Source organism: Aulonocara stuartgranti (assembly GCF_965226115.1).
Source record: "Aulonocara stuartgranti genome assembly, chromosome: 15".
In the NCBI taxonomy this organism is placed as follows: Eukaryota; Metazoa; Chordata; class Actinopteri; order Cichliformes; family Cichlidae; genus Aulonocara; species Aulonocara stuartgranti.
The window spans coordinates 6,558,304-6,573,118 of record NC_138951.1 but is presented as its reverse complement, the minus strand read 5'-3'; the positions used below and the strand labels follow the sequence as shown (position 1 = coordinate 6,573,118).

Sequence of the window (14,815 nt, the reverse complement as noted above, 5' to 3'; positions counted from 1 at the left end):
TCAGGCTAAATACCCTCCTAGTGGTCATTTAAACAACTTTAAAATACTTAAGTAAAAGATAAACAAAAAAAGTTCACGTTTTTTCACAATCCACTGTGGAATTTTCTTTTTTTTAAATAAATAATTAAATTATTTAAATTAATTACAGGACACTGGACATTTAGTTACCAGTTAACTTTTTGTGCAGTTTTACACATTTATTTCTTACAGTTTAGACTCAAAGAGATGTGTTGAAAGACTTCTTTCATTTACTACATGTAGAAAAACTGAGAGGTACTGTTGAAATTCCACTTTCATTACTTTTAATTTCAATAACCTTATATGGCCCAGTTAATATAAAGTGAGTATGTTGCACATGATGTAAAATGAGCTTGACGTCTCTGGTTTAGGCTATGTTGGCTTGACAAAATACAATTGTTGCTCTCATGACCAGGATATTAAAGAAGAAGTGCTATTGGTGTAGTAACATAAATCTGTCTACATGCAGAACAGTACTTGTGTTTCTTATTTGCTTTCTAGACAACACCGTAGAATCTGTGCTTTGACGTATGGGAAGGACGTAGCTACTTTACAGACAAATGCAGGCAGACTGGAAAGAGCCAAGATTGTGCTGACTTGTAAAAACTCGGTGGCAACTAGCAAACGTATCTGTTCATGTCTGTGTGTTCAGTGCCACTGTTAACATTAATGAAGTATGCTGCTTTTCTAGAAGTTATTCTTTAAATGTCTCCTTTTGATCATAAAACACATCCAATATATCCACGGCTATCTGTGTTTGATGTTTCGAAGTACCACAACTTTGAGCAATACACACTGACTAATATTAGGACATCTAGCCATGTACTTGGGTTCCTAAGTGTCACTCTTAAATCTAATCATATGCCACAGTATGTGATGTCAAGTACCCATGACCTTAATCAGCGCCACTCCGCTTGTGGTGTTCTGCTCTCTATGTGAAAGGAAGGTAGGTCAGATAGTAATGAAGGACATCAGGACAGAGATAAAGTCATGGACAGTAGATAGTCCCAGGCTGTGCCCCTAATGCATACACTGGGATCAAAGGCCTAACTATTGTTGTTTCTAAAAGTAAATCAGTTTATTTCCCAGGCTGCAACAGTTGTTGTACTTCCATGTAGCTGTGAAGTTTTTTTCATTCAGTGCAAAGATTTTTTGTAGGCTAGAGAAGACTTTGAGGACTTTAGAGCACAGCAGGCCAATTCTGCCCTTTCATAAATATTAGTGTGGTGACATACCACTTTAGATTCTCAATAGATTCAGGCCTGCCTAGTTGTAGCTGTTGTTGGCTAAACAGATGGATGCAGTGTCATTGCGCTCACAAGCTAACATAATGGTGGAGGTGGGAAGCTGTTGATGTGATTCTTATTTCTCAGTGTGGTGTAGGCCATAGTAAGTGTAGTCAGTGATAGCCCTGCTCGAGAGGTAGGTACATTCAAAACAACCAACCACTAACTTTTTCTTGTGGGTCTCTCAAACATCACTCGTTAGTTATTTATTTTGACACTCACCAAAGACATTTTGACCTTCCGCAAAATGAAATTTACCAGAATGGAGATAAAAATTTTTTTTTTACCAGTTTGTTTTAAAGTGCGTTGTAATTGAACAAAGCTTAAAATGCATTTTTGTTTATCAGACGTTTCTATAACTATTGATATGCAGATCAATCATTCTTTGTGCCTGTTTCCAGCCCCCCAAAAAACCTTGTGCAGGGCAGTATGAGGATCTTTTAATTTCATTTATTTATTTATTTTAATTTGGAAAAGGGGACCTGATTATACTTTAACATATTGATACATATCCATGTGGGTTGCGTGCAGAACAACCAGCATGTCTGGCTTTTCTTCGGTTATTTAAAAAAAACAAAAAACCCCTATGTGTGGACTCTGATGATGCCGCACCTCATTTGACTTGGCATGAGTGTTTATTCTAATATCATGAACAGAACGTAGATTTTCCAGTAATGTCGTTTCCGTTGCTATGTATCTCTGTTTGAAAACAAAGAGCTTGTTCAGTCCTCATGCACACAGCTACTGTACATTAACAAGAAGAGTTTTTGGAGCTACCTATCAGCTGAAGATTTTCTTATGAGACAGCTGTGTTCTTAGAATTAAATGCAGTTTCTGAGCTTCTGTTCTCAAATTAAGAACGGACACCTATACAATTTAATCCAACCTAGTACAACATCAAAAAAGCAACTGAGGAAATAAAATATTATTGTATTTGGTGATGCATGTTGTTTTGCTTTGCAGGTGTTTAGGTTATTGTTGTGTAGCAGCACATGTTGCGCACTTAGAGGCAAGTATAACGTTTCAGTTTTTAAAGCTTTCATGATTAGCAGCCACAAAGCCACATTTTAATGGGATTGTGCAGTGGAACATATATTAGTCCACATTCAGTATAAATTTTGGTGCAGACAGGAAGGACAATGTTTTGTAAGCTGTAAAGGGAAGCCCAGAGGCAAGCGTGTCTGTTTCTGGGGTGTGTTTTTTCCTGTCAGGCTCCTCGCTGCGTGTATAGTTTTATCTATAATCATCGGTGCCATGTTCATTGTCAGGCTCTCAGGATGTGCAGAACAGTGGCAGCTCTGTCAAACCCACTAATGAGAAGCCTTAATTGGTTGTTCTGGTGGGAGAATCTGCTCATTAGATCTAGCTGGAACTTAACTCTGAGCTTGCTGGAGTGCAGAGTGCAGAAACCTTGCATTTCCTTTGGCTTTTGTTTTTGATTGTGTTTTTTTAGCTGCTTCCGCAACCCCTGTGAATATCTGTATTGTGCATTCTGTGTCAGTTTACACCCCTAAAACCTATTTAACTGACCCACATTGACATCAGTTAGTACTAGCCCACTTCAGTATTAGATGCATTAGATCTGGTAGCAAATATAATAAACTGTACACATTATCGATCCCCTACTGTTATCAGTTGCTTGCTAGCACCTCTCTAATAAGCAATCTTACTCTTCACTTAGGATGGGTGTACACAAGACTCAGGGGAAGTAAGCATTTTTTAGATAGTCACTGCAAGTTGAAAGGCGTAATGAAGGAACACTGACACATGTAGTGAGGAAGTAAGAGTCAAACACAAGAGGAGAAAGAGGGTGAGAGTGCCAGAGAGAGTGAAAGATATTGCTTAACCATTCGGAAAGGCTATGGGAACATCCATGTGTGTGTGTGTTTGTGTGCTTATGTGTGTTTTCATCCTGACCCTGTGGGTTCAACAGAACTCGTCACATCAACTCAGACGCACACAGATAATCCTGCTGTCCTTCATCAGTTTGAATGAGTTGTGCCGTGTTGTTTTTATAAAGTAGCATATATTGGGGGGGGGCCTTCACACATCCAGGTGACTGCAATTTTCTTACCCATTTTCCAGTGAATGAAAGTAGTTACTATAACCACAAAGCACACTCTGAGGCTTTCATCTTCTCCATGAGTGTAATGACATTTGGGGCAGTCACAACAGTTATTAAGGTGAACATATTGTACAGTGTGGCAGTCAGCCTCCACAGGCAGGTATTATCCTCTGTAGCTTTCACAGCCAGCAGGCACCACAGGACTCCGATTCACACAGAGAAGATCACAGAGGCACGGATGAATGGAAACTGTAATGCAGTGTTCAGCTTATTACCGCCACGGAGACGGTGAGTAGAGCAGTGTGCGGAAGGGGAATGAGGGATGGAGAAGTAAAGGGCGTGTTTGAAGGAGAGGGCAAAATGGAAGAGGGTAAGGTGAAGTCGTTTTTTTGAGGTTTAGCCACCTAAATGTCAAAAACGTCACATTTTCTTTTCTTAAATGCAAGCGTCCCTTGTAGTAGAATGGGACGCCCTTGTGTTGAAGGGCAACATCAGAGAAGAAAAAAGAAAGGGCAAACTGCCTTCCCTGGCAAGTGTCAAGCTCTGAAAGAAATGATAAAATAAAAACAGAAAGAGAGCGTGGGCCTGTGGATCTGGCCCAGAGCCAGACATAGTTAAAAAGAGATTAATCAGCAGAGGGTCACATTCTCAGAGAGAGGCTGAACAGACCAGAGGCAGTGGCTTCATCTTTTGAAAGCCACAGTTTGGGTCACAACACAAGACAGTCTTGGCACTGAGAGTATCAGCTAGAAAAGGCTGGTAATATTATGTTCTTGATACTGATATCATATCTTGCGGCATATCCTCAGGATTGCTTCCTGAAACTTGACAGTTGAAACTTGAAGCTTTTTTCAGGTTAATCTTCTCAGGGATCACTTCCATCATCTGTAGTTAGGTACTCTAAAAATCTATTCAATGAAAAAGTATAAAAGGCAAGCAAAGTAGCATAATGCATGATGACCTAGGGCTGTGTAAATAATCTGAACATGGATTAAAGAGTACTGTTATATTAATCATCAAATGTTCATTTGTTTATTTCTGTGAGTGCAGCCACACTAACTTGTTCTCATTAGCAGCCACTGACATGCTCTGGAGTTTGTAAAACATTTTGGAAAGAGCGTATTGAACCCATTGACTGTGAATTTGTGGGAAACTAACAGAAAGTAGGGTCAGTAGTTTTTCTCATTAGCCAGAAGTATTTGTGACAGAGTGTGGTAGTAAGGAGCTCAGAAACTGGCAACGAACAAAAGTCAAACATAATACCCAGTTTGTACATAAATATTCAGGTAATGAGACTTCTAAAGTCTTAATCAAAGTTATTGATACTTTGCTGTTTAAATTGAATCTGCCATTTTTCTTTCGGGATCTTAATAATCAAGACTTATCTTGACGGATGTACATGGTGAGGACTAGTTGACAATGTCTGTTTGTGTGCATCTTTGTGACGTCAGCACCTACTTTTTCTGCTAGCTATGTGCCTGCAGTCAAGTTTCTGTATACAACTTCACTAACTTCAGCATGACTAACTTCACTAGCAAGTATCTCTGCTCTCATTAGTGATGTACCTGTCATATTTGCCATGTACGAAAGAGTCTTGTTTTAGTTGCCAGCCTTGACTCTAGTTGCCCCCACCCTATATGTTTAAAAGTGAAATAGTACTGGGTCCACTCTAGTAATACAGCCTAGTATATTTATACATGAACAGTATATTTATACATGAACCTGACCCATTCAGATGTTGTTAATGTGGGATCTGTGGTCCTATGCTGGTGTACATTTGTGTAGGTCTTTGGCTATGCAAACTGAAGGACTATGGGTATCCAGCCATGTGTGGTGGGAATGCTGATTGGTTGAAAAGTTTGTTTGAACAGGAAAGAATGATGTTGGAGTTCACCGCATAGAAGGGGGCGGAGACAGCATGAGAAGCACAGACAGTTGTTTTTACCATTTGAATTTGCATCACGACAAAGAAGTTCATTGACTTTTATGACTTCTTTGTTCTGTTTGGCAGGGGCTTCACCATGACTGTAGAAAATATGGATGACCTCATAGGTTACCAAAAGTGAAGCCAAAACATGTCAACTGCCTCTGGTTGTTTGGCTATAGTATCGGTCATGACCCCCGACTCCTACGTGTTAGCTAGCAGGTCCTGCAATTGTGTGGTTTCACTGTTGTACAGGAAAGGAAGTGGAGCCTTGTTGTCAATCATCTATACAGTCAGTGGGGCTAAGTTAAAGGACCAATAACAGTGCAAACACATGTTTAGAGTGTTTAGAATATCCCACTGTACTGGATGTTTTACACGATTTTGACACCGTCCCCCTGGTGACAGTACACTACTACAACATACAGATGATGGTCCACAAAGGAGGCTTAATGGAAAAGATGTCTGAAAGTGGCGTCAGAAATTCATAAATACATGTTGTTTCGAACTTTGTTGCACTTGCTTTTCTGCTAGCTACCTGCCTGAAGTGAAGTTTCTTTATACAAGACACCATCCATAAATTCTGGAAGACAGCTTATTACTATAGTCCTCAAATCTGACGCATGTAAATCCTAATGGAGTTTTAATCTTTAAATCTTCTTTAAAATGACATATTACCCACTTTTCATAGTCTTGGGGATAAGTGTTTTTTTTAAAGCCCATAATATGACCCTCTTATAAAGAAAGAAACAGAGGTCCTTTTTGACATGTAGCCTTTGTGTCATACTGTACTAGCAATGACTGCCAAAATATTACTGTAAGGGAAACAAAACTTCTGTATGACATAACACAGACACACATGAATGTACGGATGTTTTGCTCTGAGTAATTTCCTGTTTTGTTTTTTTGTTTTTTGTAATTTTTTGTAGATTTGTGGCAGTTTCTGATGAAAGTAGGATACGTTAAACAGGTACTCAGGGAGATGTGTAACCAAAAATGCAAATTAAAAGATAGAGGTATGGGAGATTGGTTGGAGGGGGAATCGGGAAGAGAGTTACTTCCTGTTTCCTGGTTGGAGGTCAGAGGTCACTGATCTGAGATTTAGCTGAAATAAAATGACTAAATAATCTGCGGGGTTATGTCATTTGCTTGGACAATAAGAGATGGTCACATAAAGATGTGTGACTATGTGTCTTCACTTTAAAGGCAACACGGCCTTGCAGTAATTGAGAAAATGGCACAATGTTCTGAAATTGAGGACATCTTGCAGTGTTCACAAAAGGGATGGCTAATTTTAGATTTCAGGGTTAAGGTTAGTAGTTACGAAATGAATGGCAGGGAGCTGTGATGGTGGTGTGTGCTCATGTTGCAGTGGTCTGAATGCTCACTGTAGCATGAATGGAGAACATGCTGATTACTCCTGACGAGGGCTGCTGATTCTTTTACTTGTCGGTCACTCTGTGGATAATTGTCTTTCCTAATGCACACAATAGTCTTTTTAGTCTATAAGTGATCATAAAATACAAAAAACCCTCTCATCACAGTCCAAAAACTGCTTATTTTATCTGAGCAACTCAGTAAAACTATGCTCTTATTAGTATGTGAAGAATAAAAATCGGCAAACATATGTAACCAGTATGTGTGCCAAACAGACTAAATGGTTGAGGCATGGCATGTTTTGGTAGTTTTCTGACAGACTGCAAGGCTTTTAGAGTCTTTCTAATCAATACTTGATGAGCCGTGCATCCTCTTTAGGCTCTGGCAGAGGACTAGGATGTGTTTCGCTCCATCTAAATCAGCTTGCCACACAAGGCGACCGTAACAAAGAGCCTTGATGACCATGAAGTCATTTGTTTTGCCAGAGCACCTGTTGTCACCACCCTCTATGGGATATACATTGCCATAGCAACACCATACCCACAGCTTGTTGAGCCGCGCAGTTTCACCGTGGGTTTCGCTCTCTTCATCTTTCACTCATTCTTTATCACCTTCCAGCTAATGCCTACCTTTTTCCTCTCTCCCTTTCCGTCTTTTTCACCCACCTCCCCCCCTCTCTTACACACACAGTAAATTGTATCTCCTCTCATGTGCACTTGTGTGACCCACCCATACTTTCTCCCTTTGTCTCTCATTCACACAGACTGGGCACTTGCGCCTGACTGCTTTAATCGCTGAATAGGGGAGTTTAGCATTTCACAATAGCAGTTATGAGCTGACCCATTATTCTCACCCCCACACAGAAAGAGAGGCTCAACCCGGGAAGAGTAGATGCATGAAAAATACCATATAATATGATTAATTTATTGCATCGTTAGTCTGTGTTATGGCATTATTGCATAATTTTTGATATGTCATGATAATAAAGCAATAAATGAGACAATATTTTCATTAGTTAGTAGTTAAATAATGCCAAAAATGACAGCACAAAAGCCTTATATTCACAGGTTGCAGTTTCTAAATTGCTTAGGCAATGCTGCTTCAACCCCCGTATAGTAAAAGCATATTCCTGGTGTTTCTAAGCATTGTATAAAGAAAATATAATTTATACGTATGTAAATGAAACCCTCAAGTAAGTATTATTTGCAGGGGCATATAACATCCATAGACAGAGGTAATGGACTGAGAACTAGCACCTGTTGAAGAGTAGAGTTTAGTACATGAGACTTGACAGTAATGATATAGTGACTAAAGTAATGACATAGTATTGGTCACTTAAGAATTACCCAGGAGGTGAATTTTCATTTGTTAAGCTCAAACCAAAAGCAAAAAGGCATCAAGGAACAATTGTGTCAATGCCTGTGTTTATTTCAAGCCAGTGAGGTTGACATCAGGTGTAGTTGAAGAGAAAGAGAGTTGGGTGAAGGGATGACTGACAGACCGGCAGGGAGACTGACAGACACACAAACATAAACAGGGATTATCCTCTGTGTAATCCCCAGTTTGAGGGTCAGAGTGCAGTGTACAGAAACAGGCATGTTCTGAATTTTCACACCAGCAGTATGTGTGTACATCTGTGTGAGGGTGTGTCAGAGCGCAGTAGTCATCACACACTCAAAGCTCGTGTGTCTATTAGAGATGCTGAGAGTATGTTTTTACATATGTGTAAGAATCTGCTTTGTGTGTTTGTGTATGCATGTGTCACTGGATGGCAGATTGACAAATCATACAAGAGAACGGCAGAGATTAGAATTGTGTATCTGCTTGGTTATTTCAAAACAGGGCTCTGTAACTATCAGCTGTTCGGCTGTGGCGGAATAGTTTGGAAAGCTTTTAGCTTGTTTGGATGACTCGGAGCGATCTGCAACTTTTTAATTCAATAGGCACAACTGCATGCAGTTCCGTTGATTTCCAGCACTGTGTGTTTTGGACTCCATTTGACTCTGTCAGAAACAAGCTTCGCTGCTCAGTGAAATGCTTGAAAACATTTCTCAGTGCACAGCAAGACAACGGAGTGAACCACTCATTGACTCAAACAATGAAACAATGCAGCTTTGACATGAAGGTAGTCATTTTGCATCTATGTAAACAAGTTTTACATGTAGATAACACCTCTGAAGAGTTTGTAGGTTTTGTAGCAGCATTGTGTCTAGAAAAACCCAGCTCAGCATTTGAATGATTGTTCTGATATTTTTTTTATTGACATTCATGGTGCCAGTGTGATGTATCCCACCTACTAACAGGCCACCAACAGGCCAAATTAAAAAATTATTCACTGAATTATCTCTACTTAATTATCTTATGAAGCAGCTAGAATATATGGTGCACTCACCATATTTTAATATACGTTGTTGCTCTCATAAAAGCTCCTCCTTGGTATAATTTGCAGTGTTTCTGAGTTCAAATAGACATAAGAAGAATGTTTTTGCCCCTTTCGCCTGGCAGCTGTGACAATCATTCAGCTGGTACACATGAAATGGACATTGTAGTATTCAAGAATTCAGTGTGAGAACAAATCAAGAAACGGGCCCTTTGTTCATCCAGCACTACAGCAGCTGATAAGGGGAAAGCTGGAGGTTTGTCCTCTGTGCTGTGACAAAGTCCTCTGCAGTAGAAAAAAACCTTTGACGGTCAACAGATGCTGCAGACTTCAAGGTAGTATTTAGCTAGCTAGTTTTGGCTAAATGAGGAATCTGGTTCTCACTGACGTTCCACTATATGTGCGTATTTGGGTCCGCTGCCCAATAGTGCTGCACCCCTGCTTCCACCTCTAGAGACCAAATCTTTGAAGGTACTATCTGTGCTGCAGAAAATAAGTTTTCAAACACTTCAGGGATTTGCGCTCTTATGGGTGAAGGATCACCACTCTGGCAGCTTTTTCTGATTTCAGCTTTTAGGGTTTGTTTAATTCTGTTCAATAGGAATAAAACTAAAACTTTTTGTCATCATAGTGACAGAAAGTTTATGGTTCTCAGGACCTCAAAACTAAACAGCTGTGATTATTATTTTCATTTTAAATTAAGTTTAGATTGATACCTTGATGAAACAGTAGGTCTCAGGGCAGTTATCCAGAATATTCAGTCAGCATGTTGAAGATCCTGCCAGGAGTGTTCTAGTAATCCAAAAAAGGATTAATAGGTATGAGTGGGGTTTTTTTTGTCTTTGCTTTTTTTAAAAATACAGAACTTTGTAACTTCCTGACATTCACCGAAATGAATGAAAATAATGCTAAGGATGCTATCATGGCCTAGAAATTAGTTTGTGGAAAAACAGTATTTATTATTATCATTATTATTATTAGTGCCATGTATGGATTTTAACCTGCATGGGTAGAAGTTGGCTGCTGGTACTCCCTTTGCTAGCATTAGCTGACTTCTACCCTTTTAAGTTTTACTTTTACTTTTTAAATTTAAGTTAGTTAGATTGATAGCGAAATTGTGAACAACGACATCCCGATGTTCTATGTTCCCTATGTTAGATGCTTGCTGGATGACCCAATGACATTTGCTACCACTGGAGAGATGTTCATATCAGCAAATTGATCTAAAGTGAAGGCTTACTCTCTTTACTCATAGCTTTTTAGAAGCGTCGTGCACAGAGCTTCGTTCGCGTTGGCTGACTAAACCCGAAACACTCGCAACCATTTTACTTACTACATTTTCGTGTACTGCTTGCCGTCTTTCGTAGGTCACCGAGCTCGCTTGAATGTTCATTTTTGTACCATGCACGACAATATATGACCTCAGTTTCATGGTGGTATTAAAAATTATACGATCAAAAATTTTAAAGTCTGTAATTCAGTAATATTGCCTGACCATATAAGTCAAGTACAGTAATCACATGAAGAGGTGGAAAAGTCTTAAGTCAGTGTGTCAGTGTATCTGTTGCAAGTTGCAGTCTTCCTCATCTTTCAGAATCTGCCGAATCTGAGTAACTCTGCTTCATAGATGCATGCTTTGTGTTTTTCAGTGGTAGTATCATTGGAGGGTTGCTGTTGGTTCAGTGATGGTGGGAGTAGGGGGAGAAAAGTAGCTGTTGCGGTTGTTGTAGGTCCAGCATGAAATATCAGCTGCTAGTCTGATGTGCTATGAAACGGGTTTAGACACGGTCATAATCTCTATTGTCACGTAAGCTCCGTCCACTAATCTGTATTTTTGCTGTGGTAATCTCTTGTCTCCATGGGGATTTATTGTTGTAGAGCATGAATGCGGTTTCCATGGAAACCAGTTTGTCCTCTTTATTCTTTCAATTATGGCCCATAGAATCAGGAAGCGGGGTATGTTTTTATATTAGATTGAGGCTTGTCATATCTACTTTAGCAGATGAAAGTTAACAGAAATGTGTAGGCACTAGGTCGACGCTCTCTTTTCTCTCTTGTTGTACAGTTTAGCACCCACGCCTGTTTCAGCCTGTTGTAAATTTTTATCTCTTGGCCACAGTCCAGGCCAGGAAGTTGTCGTTACTATGATGACAACCCTAAAACCCAGTCAGACAGCAATAAAGTTGTAAGTGGAGAAGAATGTGTGTGTGTGTGAGTGTGTGAGACTCATGTGACAGCAGTCTAGTGTTTAAAAAGTGAGAACACCAACTCCCTACATGTGCGCATGGGTAATTTGGTAGAAGCAGGTAACGTAGGAGCATTTTCCTTGGAGATGTCGCCAGCATTAACTACTCTTTTTTTTTTCCTTTTTCTTTGTATTGTATATAAAATGAAGCTGGAAGGTTTGGCATTCTAAGCACACAAAGTAAAGGCTTAGTGTTTTAGTGTTTCAACAAAAGATTTTCAATATGAAAGCGAGAGAAAGACTTTTTTTTTTCATGGTTTTTAAAATGTCATTGTTGGAAAGGAAGATGCTTAATTTCCTTTAGTGATAAACACTGTGAAGGAAGGAAGTGAAAGATTGTGAATTGATTGAAAGTACAACTTTGTATGAGCTTTTAGGCATGGTTTTCATGCCAAAAGATGTGAACAACAGTGTTGTGAAAATGCAGTTTTCATGCTAATGTCCATTAGTAATCCAGCATAGTAGGCATGTCTGTGAGATTGTTCGCTCTCCCTCTCTCTTTCCTTTTTGGATCCTTCTTCAGCCTATCTCCATTGCTGCTCTTTTCTCACACACTTTTCTTGACTATCTCCACCCCCTACCTTCCCATGCTCTCTCATTTTCTGCCCTCATTTCTCTGAGCAATCGTCCCGGGGGAAGCAGAGCTCTGAGGGAAAGAGAGGAGAGGATGTAGGAGAGAAAATGGCAATGACATTTTGTAGGGCAGGCATTTGCTAAGAGGTGGGAAGGGAAAGGAAAACGAATAGAAGAACTGAGGCAGAAAAAGTAAAAGAAAGTGCAAACAGAGGGTAAACAGAACGTCAGAAGAAGGAAGAGAGTTGCAGGGGGGGAAAGAAGGCAACAGAAACAACAGTAGGTAAGGTCATTAGTTCGTCAGTTAATTCAGCCATTCAGTCAACCGTTCATCTGTAAAATGAGAGGTGTAACAAGCTGAGTGAGGATTTTTATTATTGGCAGATTTCTACTGCTTTGATGGTCTTGTGCAGATCAAGTAATTGAAGGAAGGTCACATTAAAGAGATGAGGCTGAATAAAATCAGAAAACCATATTTCTCTCAAGTGTGCAGCTGGCAGTGCTGTGTCTGAGTTTGTGTTTACAATGAATCTGCAGGCTATTTGTGCCTTTTTAGACATCTGGGTTATTTGAACGCTACTAATTGGCTGTGAAATAGGATGAAATGTACCACAGCACCCAAGCATTACAGTACATGCCTCTAGACAAATTCTGCATGAAAATCTCCTTGATGAAGCAACAAAACACATCTTCTGATGATTGCTTATACAGGAGTTTATGACTCAGAGTGTTTAACCCATATTTGACCCCGTTTATAAGAAACTTGGTCACAGTTTCCTGCCATAAACTGTCAAGTGCGTATATATGTCTGTGTATTTGAAGCGAGATTGTAATGTCACTGGTGTTTTTATATGGACTGTGGGAAGAGGAGAGAAACAGGAGGAGTGTAGAGGGAGATAATACGAGTGGGTGATTTGGGGGGGGGGGGGGGGGGGGGGATTGAAAGGGGCCCCAGGAAGAGAGGAGAGAGATGAGTGCAGAGATTTAGTGAAAAAGAGAAAGAGGCACCCTGGACTGGAGAGCAGAAGAGAGAGTTGTGAAGAGGGTGAGTTAGATAGTTGTGAGAGAGGTAGAACAAGGTTGCTGGTGTTAAACAGTTGCGGATAAGGAGGGCAAGTTTAAAGCAGGCCTAAGTGGCCGTGACGAAGCTCCACTCTAATGCCAGCTCACACAAACGCACACTTAGAGCTGGCCCATTGAGAAACAATGTTTCAAATGAGTATGAACTGCAGTTGGTCTGTAGTAACAGAGCTGTTGTGATGACTGACATAGTGGAAAAAATAGATCTGTTGCCTCTCAGAATTGGTTTAAAGTCTCTTCGTGTCTGTGTGGTACAGAGTTATTTGGTTGTTTGGTTTGCATTGTACGCTGGTCGTATTTTTTTTTCTTTTCTGCCGTCATAGTTTAGTCTAGTGAGACTGACCATGTTATTTTAAATGACGACCGACTCTAAAATAGACTTTTCCAGTAGATGCTACTCGTTGCATCTGAAACTACATCCAAATAAATGTTATAAGTAATACTTAATGTTATAACTCAATGCGAGTCTTAGAATCCAAGTCTTGTCACTTTAGTCGTCTTGGCACAAAGCCCAGGCAGTTATTTTAGATTGAAAATTTCCTGAATCTCCGGCTCCCTCATATCCCAAAATTGCTCTGTTGGAATAATATCTGGTGACTGTGGAGGCCATGTGAGTACAGAGAACTCAATGTCATGTTCATGAAACCAGTGTGAAATTGGTGATGATAGCAATTATTATTATTATTAGCGAGATTGTTGGTTTGTGTGGAGCTATTATCCTGGTTGCTAGGTTTAAAAATGGTGGTTGAGATTTTGTTTGTGTAGGAGCGTCTTTCGTGACTCATCAAGTAATCCCACTGACGGGCCAGTTAGTGGCTCAGATCACATGGTGCTCCGGTGGAGTAGGTACTAAAAAGCACCTGGTACCAGGAACTTCCACCTAATGGAAAATCTAAAAGTCAAGTCAAACCAATTAGGTGCTTGTAAAATATTCCCCACAACACTATATCATCACTGCCAGTCTGAACCGACGCAAAGATGGGATGGATCCATACTTTCATGTTGTTTGCGCCAGTTTCTGAACCTACAACTCAAATAGTGCAGTAGAGATGGAGACTGAACAGACAGGAAACATTATATGTTGTCCAATTTTGGTGAGCCCATGTGAGTTGTAGCGCAAATTTCCTGTTATTCCTTGACAGGAGTCGCACCTGGTGTGTTCTTCTGCTGCTCTATCCCATCTGCTTCGAAGTTCGATGTGTTGTGTATTCAGAGATGCTTGTTTGCATACCCTGGTGGTAATTTAAGTGGTAATTGGAGTTACCGTTGCCTTCCTATCAGCTTGAAGCAGATGTAACATTCTCCTCTGACCTCTGATATCAACATGACCTTTTCACCTACAATACCACCCCCCCTTCTTTTTTTAAATCTATGACAATTCTCTGTAAACCATAGAAATAGTTGTGTGAGAAAGTCCCAGTAGATTAGCAGTTTGTGAAATATTTAAACCACTTCAATCACCGTTCTTACCCATTCTGATGCTCCTGATGCTCACCTTGAACTTCAGCTGATAGTGTCTGTATGCCTAAATTTACTGCCATGTGAGTAGCTGATTAGAAATTTGTGTTTATCAGTGCTTAAACTGACTTATCTTATTGTGTACTTGTTAGAGTTAGTTTTTTTTTTAAATAAAACAAATAGTCAAAATTTAGTAAGTTATCTGTCTAAAAAATAAAACAGCTTTGTGAGAGGATTGGAAGAAAACATCAAAGCATAACTTGTTCATTAGGTCATCTGTGTATTATTTTTGTGTAAAATCCATCTCATAAATGTACTTCACCACTGGAGAAGTCAAACACATGGATGTGGAGATGAGTCCCACTTATCAACAAATGATAATATAAAAAAAAAATCACTTTTGTTGTGT

The 14,815-nt window shown here is 39.8% G+C and overlaps 1 protein-coding gene across 13 annotated transcripts in view; it reads left to right on the top strand.

Annotated features, from left to right (window-relative positions):
* The window catches only part of epb41l2 (erythrocyte membrane protein band 4.1 like 2), a 51,292-nt gene that overhangs the window by 1,146 nt on the left and 35,331 nt on the right, over window positions 1-14,815 (top strand). Inside the window, exon 1 of one of the 13 annotated variants that reach the window (XM_082505655.1) lies at window positions 11,934-12,151. The exons of the other annotated variants lie outside the window; for them this stretch is intronic. The gene's annotated coding sequence lies outside the window, so the exon portion shown is untranslated. Of the gene's footprint in view, window positions 1-11,933; window positions 12,152-14,815 lie in introns of those variants that run through there. 13 annotated transcript variants of the gene reach the window in all.